We start from the raw sequence: 13,148 nt of genomic DNA, 5'->3' as shown, positions 1-13,148 counted from the left end.
TGAATCTTTTGTGACAAAGTTTGAAACTGATTATTTAATTTTAAAACAAGTATTGACTCTAGTGTTTTATCAATTTCATAAACCAATGAAACAACCTTTTAAAAACACCAAAAACACCAATAACTTAACAACATAATCTCATAATCATGAAATAAGTTTAAAACTTCTGAACAGTTACCACTCTCAAACTAAATAAGCAAAAACCATTCATCTAAATTTGGCCTCTTTTGCTTTTTTTCAAGTTAACTATATCAAATTGTAAAATTTCAAAAATCCTAGGCAAGTCCGATATTTCACTAGCATGCCAATTGTGATCTTAGAATCATTGCTGCTCCAATAATTGGTAGAAAATGTGTTCTGGGATAACTCCTTTAACAAGATCCAAAATATAATCTCATTGTATTTGGAACATGCAAGATGTGAACAGAGCAGTGAACGCTGCACAGTTTCATTGCTGAGGAGCTGTTGGTGTATAAATGTCATTAATACAGGGGAGGGCCAGGGGAGGATATGAGCAGAGATGTGGATACTGCAGAGGCTCCTATAGGACAGGAGGATCAGGCCAGGGGAAGAATGGCATAGGGCAGGAGGACCAGAAGTCCTTTCCCACTTCCCACAGGTAGACCCTGATTTGAATGTTCATTCTACCCATCCTGGGCTCCACAGGAGCTTAGAGATGGAGAAAGCTGGAGATGAAGTGAGGACTGAGGATGATTAAAGGGTTGGACTGAGAAAGAAACGAACAGATTGCTAAACTTGGAAAAGGAAGGAGCTCTATTTTAAAAGGCTTCCGAGTAATGGGACCAATTAATAGACAAAAATAGAATCTCAGCTGCTTTTCATTCCCACTGTGAACAGAAGAAGGGAAAACAGGTGGAACTGAAAACGAGGGTTCAGGCTGCCAACATTTAGCACGTCAGGAGCAGCAGTGTATAGCAACCACTGGTGATATTTAAATCCTCACAATCTGTACAGTTAGCACAGTGGTGAAGGTAAATGTGGTCACTTCCACAAGATGCTGAAACAAAGGAAGGTCATGTTAGAGGGGAGTGGAAATATTCCTAAAGCACCACACCTAAGGTCTCATCGCCAGACCAGCACAGTGAGTAACTTATGTGGCAATAAAATATACAGATCAGGTTAGTCCCAGACTGAGGCAGCTGGGTCTTAATCCTGGCTCTTCCATGGATGAACTTCGTGTCCTTAGACTACATAGGTAGTCTATAGTTCTTCTACTGCCTCATCTGTGAGAAGGGAAAATCTTAGCACTTACCTCTGGGTGGTATGAAGATTAATGTAGGGGCTATGTATTTGTTACTATATATAAGGTATTTGTTACTATATATAATTTATTTGTTATTATAACAATGATGTAATTAATTTGAGTGCACAGCTATCTCTCTCCAAGGTCCTGATTGCATTCCATTTGGATGCACATTGAGGAGTAGGTTGCTGGAGCTTGTTTTTCCTTGTTTAGCCACATGGCTGGGGCACCACTGAGCAATGACACCTTATAGACTTGTGGGTGAGGAGGACTGGGTTCCTCTGTGTTGTTATTGAACAACATATTGTAGAAAGAAACTTGAGTGATATACTATTTACAAACTTAAAGAAATTGCCTAACTGGTGAAGATGCACCTTTGAAGAATATTTATAGGGAAAAACTTAACTTTTGATAATGCTTTCATATAACTCATGTCAGTGTGACTTAGGATTTGTTAATACATTTAGAATAGACTCCTTCACAGAACTGAACACACGCTATTTTGGATGTTCAAAAGAGCCCCATAAATGAGGTCAAATGACAAACAATTGTTTTAATAAAAAGGTTTCCAAAACATAGACTGGATCCACAAAAGATTAGGGGTGTAGAATGCTCAGAACTCTTGCAAATATTAGAAAAGTAACACACTAGGAACATTAGCAAATGTATTTCATGTCAGAATACATACACACTGCAAGAAACCTGCTGGCGAAAGGCACTCCGCCTCACTTTACTCATGAGGAGACTATTTAGAACATGACACAACCTTCTTTATTTCTGACAATTGTAGGGCTTGAACTTAAGGCCTGGGCCCTGTCCCTGAGCTCTTTCACTCAAGGCTGACGCTCTATTACTTTGAGCCATAGCACCACTTGCAGTTTTCTGGTGGGTAATTGGAGATAAGAGTCTCATGGACTTTCCTACCCAGCATGGCTTTGAAACGCAATCTTCAGATCTTAATCTCCTGAGTAGGATTACAGGCATGAGCCACCAGTGCCTGTCGTCATAACCATTGTTAATATGCTATACGCATTTTACAATTTTAATCATAACACCTGGTGCCAGAAGTAATTTAGAAAAGCACATCCCAGGGACTGTTGAAGAGATGAGCTATGATGGAGGACAGTGAACTTTGGGGAAAAGGTGACAGCCATATTTACAGAAATCTTAGAGGTAAAAATATGGAGTGCAGAAGAGCGCTCGGGAAAATCTGGAGCTCATGGTAGACATTTGTTGGCTCAAGATCCTAATATCCATTCGTTTTTTTGCCTATTGCACACCAAATTTAGTGACTACCTCTCTACACATCAATCCAAACACATTGCTAAGTTAGGTGTCAGGCTTGGTGTCCTTAGATAAGGTAGGTAACCTGTAGGTTTTTCCAGTTCCAGTTCTTCATCTGGAAGGAGAGAAAGTCTTAGTGCTCACCTCTGAGTCGTTGAAAAGATTAATGAGGACCTGAAGGGAGCAGTTAACCTCAGCAGCATCAAGAGAATAGTCATCCTCCGGCCATCATGACTGGGTCACCAAAGGGTGAACAATCACTTCCACCTCCACTGAAACTACTAGGATAAAAATCAGAAGATTCTCTTAATGCTATAGAATGAAACTTGTGAAACTTGTGGATGGTCATTTTGTCAAAGAAAAAATATGCTTGGAAATGTATTACAAAGAAGAAAGCTAAACCAAGAGCCAAAGAAAAACAGATAATGAAGCAAACCATCTTCATCCCTGGATCTGACAGGACCTGAAGGGTCCTAACTATTTTCTTCAGTTTTATATTATTGCTTAAATTGTTTTTGTTATCTTTAAGTTGTTTTACAAATAAATCTCAATTCAACATATCAATGTATGAGCACATGCACCATGATCAAGGTCACCCCTTCCGTCGTTCTTCCCCACCTCTCCTCCAGCAACACAAATTACACCATGGCAAACCTCCCCTGCATATACCATACTTTAGAAAATGTGTGTGTGTGTGTGTGTGTGTGTGTGTGTGTGTGTGTTTAACACCTTTTCTTAATCCACTCATCAATTGTAGGGCATCTGGGCTGTTTCCATAACTTGGCTAAGGTGAATAATGTAACAACCGATGTGCAAATGTCTTCAATGAATCCTGACTTGCAGATAAATAAAGGCCCTTGACTTTTCAAGTACCTGACCTCAAAAAGTTGAATTAATGATGCATGTCCATTTTATGGACCACTATATACCTTTGTAAACCAAGGAGATAGAGCAACTCATATTGAAAAGGACTCATGAGCTTTTATTTTCTTTAACAGGTCAAATAGGAAGTCGTTTTGAATGTGATCAAAAATCTATGTGGCAACTGCTCAATTCTGCTTTTGCAGGGTGAAACAACCAGAGATACTATATTTACCATGGTTAGATTTTGGGCTAGTGAACCATGGTTTACCTCCAAAAGTAGGCAACATGATTAATCTTCATGATATATTACCAAATGAAAAAATATTAGATTTAAAGAAAAATGTGCATGTAAGCATGTGTTAAAGGCATAATAAAAAAAATGGCATAATGTATACATCACTGTTCCTGGTTCTCTCAGGTAGATGGGAGATACATTTTTTATGACAAACACTTTTGTTTCTGTCTAAGGGTGAGGAACATAGATAAAACAGTGAAACATTTGCCTAGCAATTGGTAGGTCCTGGGTACAATCCTCAGTAACACACACACACACACACACACACACACACACACACAAACTATATATACATCTCTGTATAATTTGGCTTACAATAATGAGAACACATTGCTCTTTTTAAATATCTCAAAATAATTATTTTTAAAAGTGGTATCAGATATCCTTAGGGATCACAAAAATATGATCTCCAGCTAAGATTGGGCAAATTTTTGAATATTCAACTTGCTCTCACCTTTTAGAAGATAGAGGCCATTCTCAGGGGTTTGTTTATTTATGTATGTATGTTTATTTATTGCACTAGTTATTCTTTACTTATTCTTTTCCTATTATCATCAAGGGGGTTTTCATTTTAGTATACAATGCATCTTGATCAGAGTCACCCCCTCCATCATTTGCCCTCCTCCCCTTTCCCAAACCCATCTCATGAAGAGTCCTTGTTTCATTTTCACACCTGTACAACAGTTGCTTCACTATATTTGCTCTCCCTACCCCCCTTAGTTCATCTACCCTCTTCCTGCTAGCACCTACACTCCCAGATAAATGTTTCAGCTTCTTAGTATTCTTTTTTATTTACTAGCATCTTAATCTGTTCAAACAGGCTTCCTCCTGAGATCTCGATATTCATGCCCTATACTTATTATACACACATATGTAAACCTGTATGGGTCTCTTATATGCTTATATTTTAAGACTCCTATCTATCCTCAGTTTGACAAACCCATTTGTCCAGTTTATAGCGAAGGCCTTCCTAAAAGTCACAGAGCTAATTAATGGTGTAGCCTCTCCTTCTGATTCCCAGTTTTAGCTTTATTCCATATTAGAGGTCCATAGAAGCCACTGGCCTTTTCTTACTTGAGATTCATGCACAGAAAATAGATATCTCTCCACACACAACATCATGAATATGTTTATAGCATGCAACACCAAGTCACTCTGCCTTCAAAGATTTTTACACCACAGTCAGATTTTTCTCTCCTGTAAATTGTTAGCACTATTTTTAGGAGCCCTTTTCTCTGGCAGATCTGGGCGTCACTGCATCTGAGTTCTGTCATCTCTTCAGTGTGTGTTTAGTAGTTTCAGCACTCAGCTCTCTATTTGCATATCATGACACCGAGCAGAGTTCAGCAATACAGAACGTCTTATCCATTTCCTCTTAATCCATTTTAAATTCATCCTGAGCCCATCAGAGCAGGAGATGGAATGAGGGTTTTATAATTACCTTTTGCAAACAGAACATTAAATTATTATACAGTGGAATCAGCTAGTTTCTTGGACATAAAATGGCCTTTGGTTGCCTTTGAGTACATATACATCCACTGGAAATCACTCCTGTTAGCTTGAAATTATTGATCGATTTTGGTAGATTACGGCAATAGATTCTTAAAGTGCTTTAAGATTAAGAGATGTGCTTGGCTTTCTTCTGTCATGTATCTCAAAGGAAAATCATGAGATGAGACACACAATGAAAAACAGCAGGTAATGCCATATGAGACTCCTTATTAAAAACATAAAGTGCCTTTCACTCCTGCTTTTACTAAGTCTACTTTTCAAGCTAAATGGAGGTTAGGTGAGGTGATTATAATACAAGTCACATCTAACTATTTCATTATCCATCTCCTACAGCCAGATAGCCCCCAGAATACCTTTGAAAGCTCCAGAGTGATGGAAGCAGGTTGAACATAATGAACAATGTTACAAATGGGAATAAGTGACTGAATCTGGGGGGAAATGGGAACTTCTAGAATCTGCAAGGCTGTAATTACTGAATACTGGCTTGGTCTCAGTTGACTCCATACACTGGTAACCATCTTTGGCAGATGATATTTTTCTCAGCTAGTTAAAATGAAGTCCGTCAGAAGAACTGAAATTTATAAGGCATAATCCATGCACAAAGGCATTGTCTGCTTCCATTACTCTAGTTTTTGTCTGGTTTCTGAACTCTTTCCATTGTGCTTTGTGCAAGTGAATTAGAATTGGGTTGAGGAGGAGTTCTGTATTAAGAGTGTGTTTTGTATTATTATGTGTAAGGCCTGAACAACTGGCTACAAGTTATATTTTTAAAGAACCAAGTAGTTTAATGTTCTTGTAGTGGGAAAGAAGCAGGCATGAAATTCCAGCCTTACGTGTCAGTGATCTTTTCTAAGTCTCTTATTTGAAATGATCACTGAATTAAACATAGAATGAAAGGAAGAAAACAAAGAGTGATGAGAGAAAAGAAGGGAGGGTATAAAGGATGTTATGAAAAGATGAGGTGACCGAAGCCACCATGACCAATCTCTTGATTCAAGGCCCTTAACCCATTAATCCAGAGCAACAAAATAGATGGGAAGTGCTTACCATGCAGTTCACGTGAATTCACAGTGACTGCTAGCTCAAATGTTAGGGAACAAATGAGTTGGGCTAAGTTTGGGTTTTGTTTTTTTTAAGAATATAAATAAATGCTGGTAGCTGACCTGCTGTCTGGATAAGCCAGAGTCTATCTGTGCTTTTACCCATTTTCTACCCTAGAAATACATTGGTAAACTTCACACCTAGCTCCCAGAAGTCACAAAAGCAGAAGCTGAGGCAGACATGGGTTCCAGGGGAAGTCACAAATAGCTCGTGCTTTGTTGTCTCTCCCTGGTAACCTAAGGAATGTAGTTCAGGAAATATTGTGGCCACACTGAAAGAGAGGAAGGAGAGCCATAGCACGGAAACACAACTGGAGGGGGCCTTGCAGTAAAGGATGGGGTCATGTTCCTGAGGAGATCAACCCTGCTCAACAGAACAGTACAAGTTTGTCCTGAGAGCAGGAAATGAGCTCTCAGCTAAAGATGAACCACCATCCTCATTTACCCACTTAGCTCTCACCACCACCTCTCATCTGCTGCCCTCTCATTACTGCCCACCAGCCACAATGCCTGAAGTCCAAGGTGAGGGCCCAATGTGCAATGCCTGAGTGAAGCTACCCCAACCTGTTAGCAACAGAGCTATCACTCCCTGCTCCATACTGATGCAAACAATCAGATGTGCCTGTCAGCCTGCTGAGATTCTTTCTCATTTGCTTTCAGCTGTGGAGGGCAATGTTCACGTCCTCATGTAGGGGATAGAGTAGAGAAAACAGATCAGGTGTCTTTGTAAGGTGAAGCTGCAAAACTGGTAATGTGTCACATACAGACATTGAAGGAGACTGAGAGGTGTCTGTATTTCATAACAATGGATGGAGAAGTCATTCCGTGAGACAGCTTTAAAAAGGGATTTCCAGTCTCATGTGGTCTAATGTACCCTCAAGACACTCAAATAGAGATGACAGCTTGGCTGTGAACCGATGGGTCTGGAAGTCATCTAGAATAAGACTTCTCCATATGTAAGAGTTCTTTGCACCATATTCCCCAGCCTCAGCTTGCACACTTCCACAGATGGCAGACTCATTCCTGAGGGGCATCTTAGCCCTATACCTAGATGGTTCTAATGGAAGGAGATAATTTCTTAGACCCCATTCAATATCTACAAGACCCACTTGCCTTTGGTCTGCCCTTCTCAGACACTTGGGCACAAGCAACCCCAGCCTGTTTTCTCCCATGGGATGTTGAAAGGTAGGGTGGGATCATGATCTCAAAATATTCTCAACTCTATTCGGCCTATCCTATTATGTAATTCCTAGACCAGCGACCATCCTGGTTGTATTTCTTTGGTTAAATTCTATTTCATCAACCTTCCTTTTGAATCTCCTTTCTCTTCCTGTACAACTTACTTCCTATTGCATCTATTCCTTTAGGCTCTATAGACAGCCAGGAAGTACTTTTAACCACTGTCTGAAACACTGACAGCATAAAGGCCCTGAAGTTAGCTCATCATCATCATCATCATCATCATCATCATCATGCTCATACTGAGACTTGAACTCAGGGCCTGAGCCCAGTCCCTGAGATTTTTTTCTTTTATTTCTTTTTCTTTTTTTCCCTCAAGGCTAGTGCTCTACCACTTGATCCACAGCTCCACTTACAGCATTTTTTATTTTGAGGAATTCATTGGTGATAAGAGTCTCACAGACTTCCCTCCCTAGGCTAGCTTTGAGCTGTCTGTGACCCTCAGATTTCAGCCTCCTGAGTAGTTAGGATGACAGATATGAGCCACTGACACCCAACTCTGAGTTGAGTTACCTTTTATAGAGATTTGTCACTAGCATTCTCTCAGAATTTGTCATAATCATCCATAAAGAAATCTTAGAGACTGGAGCTTGGATATGAAATTCCATGAGCTCTTATCTCCAGTTAGCCACCAAAAACCAGAGGGATAGAGTGATGGCTCAAGTGGTAGAAGGCTAGCCTTGAGCACAAAAACTAAATGACAGCACCCAGGCCATGAGTTCAAACCCCAGGACTGGCACCCAAAAAGGAAACCTGGAGATACTGAACATTTTCAAATAACTATTACAATATAATTTCTGTGTTGAATTGTTCAGGAAACCTTGAACTCCATTAAAGGTCTGATGGAAGCTGTATACCTTGATAATATATATTATATCATATATTTTATATATAATACATATATTCTATGTAATCTAAAATATAATATATAGTATATACTATGTTATATAGTATATGTAATATATTACATACATATATAATATAATACATAATATATCATATAATATATTACATATATTATATGTTATAATATATTAATATAGCATATACATATTTTATTTCAATAATATATATATGCCAGGCACACTCACCAATAAATCTGCATGAGCTTGGGATGGATTCAGAGGTCTTTAAGGTCCATCTCTAGACAGAGACTTCAAGTTCACGTGTCCATTTAAACTCTCACACAACCCAACAGTGCACTAATTACAGTACTCAAGCCAAGGACACATCATGACCACAGTCACATTTATGAGCATCACACAATGGGGACATGATGAAATTATCTCACTCCCTCCCAAATAAGATTGTGAATTTTTACATTGTGTGATAGAAGTTTAAGTCTATCTCATGGAAGATGTTAAGCAAAACACCCCTTTTTCTGGTTCCTTGCCATACAGTAAAAATGTAGACCTAAAATGTTTCCCTACATAAGATGACCTTCTCATTTTCTTTAGGAATTTTTCTAAATTTCTAATGGAGATGAGCAGAGTTTCTTAATCACCAAGAATTTGTAAATTTGCCTTCAAATAAAACTGCTCAGGATCATGGGGATGGTGGGAGTATTTGTTAACAGTATAGCTACAGCACTCTGCCTGTTACAGAACCAAAATCCCACTGCTTTCTGTCTCCTTTCCCTAGACTAGATATTCTAATAAGCCAAAGGACACAGGAGGTTGGAAAATATTTTGGCTAGGGGTAAAGGCATGTGCACTTTGCTTGACTGCAGAACATTTTAGCCAAGTATGTTCCCAGCTGTTAATACACTTGGACTTGGGGAAATGGAGAAGCCATGAGGAGAGCTTAATGGCTTGGGCTTTCTTTTTCCACAACATTTTATAAGCACATGTGGTCATTGCATGTTGTTTCTTTTTAACATTTAGTCAGTACTCATTGTGTGCACTGTGAGGTATGCAAAGATGAATTCAATCAGTCTGTCATTAACAATATTTTTTATCTTTTTCTCAGGAAGATAGGATTCCAAAGAAGTGAAATGGCTTCAGATCAAATGCAGTAAGTATTTGGAACAGAAAGAGCTCTTTCAGAGGTTTACCTAACAAATTTTGAAGAGTGAGTATTAATCCACCTGTGATAAGTACATCAATTTCCTCAAATTTCCCTACTTAACCATTCAGAAGCATGGTTTATTTTTTAAGTAACAGTTGATTATAAATAGAATTTACCTCTTCTCTAAATTTAGTAAAATGTTGTCTACATGTTATAATGATGGTATTATCCTTTGGCTAAGTAAATAAATTAAAAATTGAAAATACAGAAGAACATCCTATTTAATAAATTTCTGTAGACATGAGATGAAAATACATGGACAGTAAAATCTAGAATCAGTGATATTTGAGGAGGGTGTCGTTTTTGCCAAATTCTTTCCTAATGATGTTTTGTTGACTATCAAAATCCCAACAAAATCCCACACCTCCAGTGCTTCCCCCTTCCCCATGAATAATTCTAACCTTGTTCTTAGGCATACAGTGAATCAAAGGTAAAAGCAGTGTTTCATGGAGTAACAATCTCCTCTCCAGAAATGAGGAGAAAGAAGCAGGTACATCCTTGACCCCTGGCTCATTTCCCGCCCCCTACCCTCAGGGGAGGCCAAAGATAGGGGTACAAATTAACCAGGAGACTCCTGTGATTGCTAGTACAGTGCTAAAGTACCCACCCAGCCTCCTCTGATTCTGGATCAACATCCATGATACCTGAGTAATGAAGGAGGACACCTCTCACTGGTGGGCAAAGCTCTAGGGCTGGGGTGGAGTCAGTGATGGATCCTTCAGCCAAGAGCCCTGGGATTCCCATGGCACCTACCAAAGTGGCTTAAACCCTTCATTTCATTAACCTGGTAACACTGAGAACTGCATTTGACAGGATTGGACCCCATTTGTCAGCTACTAGCAGGTATTTAATTGGTGAAATCACTTTTAGGTTATCCTTCTTATCCAGCTACAGCTCAGTGGAATGATGAATGATTCAAACAGAAATTGAAATCTGCAATATCTTATGGATGAGATAGAGAGGCAAGAAACAATATTGAATGAGAAGTGTACAAATATGAATGGTGTTTCATATGTTTGTCAGATGTTCAAAGTGTATCTAAGCAATGCAGGAGCTTCTCAATATAAACACAGAAGCAATCATGCTATCTTAAAACAGCAGAATCATGAGAAAAAAATTTATTTAAGTCAAACCACCATCTTGACAGATATCCAGGTGCTATACTACACATAACACACACACACACACACACACACACACACACACACCACAAATACACTAGAATTCATGTACCCGTGAACTGTGACTTACATAAACTATGACTTTATAGGGTGTATATTTTTCTTTAGCTCATTCAATGCACACTCGGTAGCAATAAACTAGTAAAACATTTTGTACAAAAGCAAAAAATTATAAAGATAAAAATCTAAATAAATAAAAATAAATGACCACTAGTATCAATTCCTCTTTGCCTATTGACTGGGCTGCAGTGGGGGGCGGGGGGGGGATTGGTCCTGAGGTTTGAACTCAGGGCTTAGGCACTGTCCCTGAGCTCTTTTTATTTAATTTTCTTAAGGCTGGAACTCTACCACTTGAGATACAGCTTTACTTCCAGCATTTTTGCTGGTTAATTGGAGATAAGAGTCTCTTGGACTTTCCTGCCTGGGATGGCTTTGAACCATGATCCTCAGCTCTCAGCCTCCTGAGTACATAGGACTACGGGTGTAAACCACCAGCACCTAGAGACTGTGCTACATTTTATAGATTCTCTTTCTCTCTTTCTCTCTCATACAACAACAACAGCAGCAGTTTAGTGCTATAGGCAAAAGACAAAACAAAACAATATCACAGGATAGGTGTGAGATGTGACTAGAATTATTTACAATATGTTTTTCTGGACTATCTATTTAAGAAAAAAATCCTTCCATTATCAGTGACTGGAGGGTTGGAGTATAAAGGACTCTTCTGATTTGTGATGTTGGACTTTGCTCATGTGTGCTGGGTACCTCTGACAGAACCCCAGAAGAAGACATTTAATAAAAGAGAAATATTTTATTCATGCTAACTGAAGCAGTTTTGTCCCACTGAAACACATGTACCCCTATTTTAGTTCCCAAGGCTTCTGTGGCTCTGTCACTCAGTCAAAAGTACAAGAAGAAGAATATGATCCCCTTCTTTTGTACCATATAATCTACAGCAGTTCTGTAGAGCAGGAGTTAATTAGCTCTCTCTGAGCAGTTACAAGATTTATATGCTTGATTATCAAAATATATGCTTTCACCAGAGATACACATGTATATGGAGCTTCCACCATTGTATTAATAAATGAATGAAAAAGCAACATTAGAAAAGAGATTTGTGGGTGCAGAGAAACTGCAGGTGTCTTGTGCCTCCCACAATGAAGATATAACTATTTCCATACACAAGTTATTAGCCCACATTGCTTTTTATTGTATCACATTGCTCCTATGGCAACATGGCTGGAGCAGAAAAATAATTAGACCTGGGTGTGACATGGAAGATATTTTGAAAGCAAAAAGTGACAGTTTGGTTCCAAATCATTGCAAATGGAAGATACACACATTCCAAAAAGTACAAATAAAAGAGCTATAGAAATATAATGTGTACTTAATTAGAAGCACATGTTTTTAGATATAGTTTTGTGTTCTAGCCCAGCACTTCCCCCTGGAAATACCTGCAAGCCTACACATAATTTCACATTTTCTGGTAGCCACCGAGTGCAAGCTTAGTTTCACTGTTGGGTTTTAAGCCAATGTTTTCAGCAATACTACCTCACTGTGAAATGAATCTAAAAATGTATCACTAATATGTTTGTCATTCCTTTTGTCCTATCAAGATTTTGAAATCCGGTGTGTATTTTACAGTGCATTGCAAGTCAGGTATTCAGTGGGTATAGACTTGTGGTTATGGTAATGGATGTCAATTCCCCTGGTTCCATTTAGTACTGTAGGTAGCCGGCAGCTGATAAACAGTATTCAGAGAAAATACAGTAGGAGGGCTGTCTGTGAGTCCTTCGTCACACCCTGAAACATCTGCATGCATGCTCTTCCCCAAGGGTGACTGAGTATTTCCATTCAATCAAGATAATCACAACTCAAACTTCAACCCAGGAAATATTTGTTGAAGAACTTCTTTTAAAATCCCGGAATCCAGGGCTGGGGATATGGTCTAGTGGCAAGAGTGCTTACCTCATATACATGAAGCCCTGGGTTCAATTCCCCAAGCACCACATATACAGAAACAGCCAGAAGTGGCACTGTGGCTCAAGTGGCAGAGTGCTAGCCTTGAGCAAAAAAAGAAGCCAAGGGACAGTGCTCAGGCCCTGAGTCCAAGCCCTAGAACTGGCAAAAAAAAAAAAAAATCCTGGAATCCAGAAGAAGTGACATTGTTCAATAAGAAATGTACTCTTTATCTGATTTATATAACTGTCACCCCTCTGTGCATCACCTTTATAATAATCAGTTTTTTTTAAATGCATGAAAAAAGCGTGGAATCCAGTAACTGTGCCTGAGTTGCCAGGCCTCTCTATAGGAAAGAAATCACACAAAGATCAGAGACAACA

The sequence above is a fragment of the Perognathus longimembris genome, chromosome 7, assembly GCF_023159225.1.
Source record: "Perognathus longimembris pacificus isolate PPM17 chromosome 7, ASM2315922v1, whole genome shotgun sequence".
In the NCBI taxonomy this organism is placed as follows: domain Eukaryota; kingdom Metazoa; phylum Chordata; class Mammalia; order Rodentia; family Heteromyidae; genus Perognathus; species Perognathus longimembris.
The sequence above is the reverse complement of the archived record's forward strand: the minus strand, read 5'-3'. Positions refer to the sequence as shown.